This window comes from Mastomys coucha, unplaced genomic scaffold (genome assembly GCF_008632895.1).
Source record: "Mastomys coucha isolate ucsf_1 unplaced genomic scaffold, UCSF_Mcou_1 pScaffold22, whole genome shotgun sequence".
In the NCBI taxonomy this organism is placed as follows: Eukaryota; Metazoa; Chordata; class Mammalia; order Rodentia; family Muridae; genus Mastomys; species Mastomys coucha.
In genome coordinates, this window is record NW_022196905.1 from 37,706,614 (window position 1) to 37,708,392 (window position 1,779).

Genomic DNA, 1,779 nt, shown 5'->3' on the forward strand with positions numbered 1-1,779 from the left:
TTTTTGGTTTTCACATGGCTAACTTTCAAACTGTCTACACACAGCCTTTCTCTCTAAATGTGCATGAGGCCTAGCCACAGGAAGTGGATCTAAGGGTGTTGAGCCTTTAGGCTAATAGCTTGCCCTTACTTCCTGTGCTGTCTCTTCCTACTGGTCTGTGGAGCAGCCTTGAGTGCTCCAGCCATGTGCCTTACCCACCATAAAGAACTGACTCTACTCTCAAACAGTAAGCCAAACCCTTATTCCCTTAAGTTGTTTCTTGTTAGATATTTGGTCACATCAACAAGAAAAGCAACAAATACACTAGGCAATGCCCAAGCTATGCTAATCTCTGAGACCCATCCTTCCTTAGACATCAGAGACCGGGGCCAAGTGTCTCACCTTCCTGACACCTACGGCTCTCAATGTTTCACTGGGAGAGCACAGAGCACTCCTAGTCTTTTAGACCAAGCCCTACAAGACACACATAAGGCACACTATCTTGGTGAGTTCTCCCTAACTACTACCTGAAATAAGTACCAGCTCCCTGTAAGGTCCAAATAACTGCCAGAAGTCTGAGGACATGTAATTTTAATTTTTTCAAAACCTATTTTTATTAATGGTTCTTAAATGCTTTAACCTCCCTTTTAGCCCACAACCCACCAGAGATAGTGGGAAATAAAAGATATGGGGGTAGTGACCTGGTTCTTTGGAGCAACTGCTGTCTGTGTTGTCTAGAAATCGGCAGTTCAGTTTGCAGGTCAGCAGGGGCAGCTCAATCACTCCCAAACGCTTCATGGATACACCAGCAGTTCAGTTCCATAGAGTCGGGATAGCAACCACGAATTATCAGCAGTAGTAGTACCTAGCAGAGACAGCCAGGCCTCGGCCTCAGCACATGTCATCAGGAGGGACCAGAAGGATCGCCAGGAGAAGTTCTCTACTATGCCTCTCTCAGTGAAGTGAAGATCTGCAGAGACATGAGAACCACAGGGGTTGCACAGCTAGCTCTATAAGCAAGCCAAGCTCACCTCTGTCACTGTCCATTGAGTCCTATTTATACTTCCTCCAAACATCACTTCTCCAAAGGTCTTGCCTCAGCATGTGTGTCTGTCTCAAGCTGACATCATGCTACCAATCAGCTCAAGACCTTGGAAGCAGCAAGAATTGCAACACACCACCAGAAGTTTTTTGGTGCATTTCTCTCTATAGAGACCTGACAAATACAGCTCAACTACACAGTGTAAGGTGGACCAATACAACTATGTGGTTAGCAAAGAATACTTCACATGTCCTTTCATGTGCTTGCTTTAGCAGAACATCCTTTCACCTGTGTCTGTTTCAGCTAAATGTTCCTTCATGTGTTTGCCCCAGCAAAACATCATCTAACCAACTTTCCAAAGAACGCTTAAGTTTCCATTTCAGGGACATATCTCACCTGGGACATTTTCCTAGTTGGGGTCTGCTTTCATACACAGCATTAGTCTTGGTGTCCATTTTCAGAATTCCAAGTTCAAGTGATTTACCTAAGTATCCTTCAAAGCCCGTGCATTAAAGGTGTGGTCCCCAGTCCATAGTGCTTTGGAGAAGTTGTAGAACCTTTAAGAAGTAGACAATAGTAACGGTTCATCCAGTCATTTTGGGGATGTAATCTTAAAGGGATGTAATCTTAAAGAACTTTAGTTCCTTCTTTCAAGTTCCTAACATGAGCTAAGTAGTTTTTGCCACCCACTTACATGCTTACAGCAACAGAGAGCTGACTGAGGAAGCATATCTGTAGCACATAGTTCCCTTCTTTTT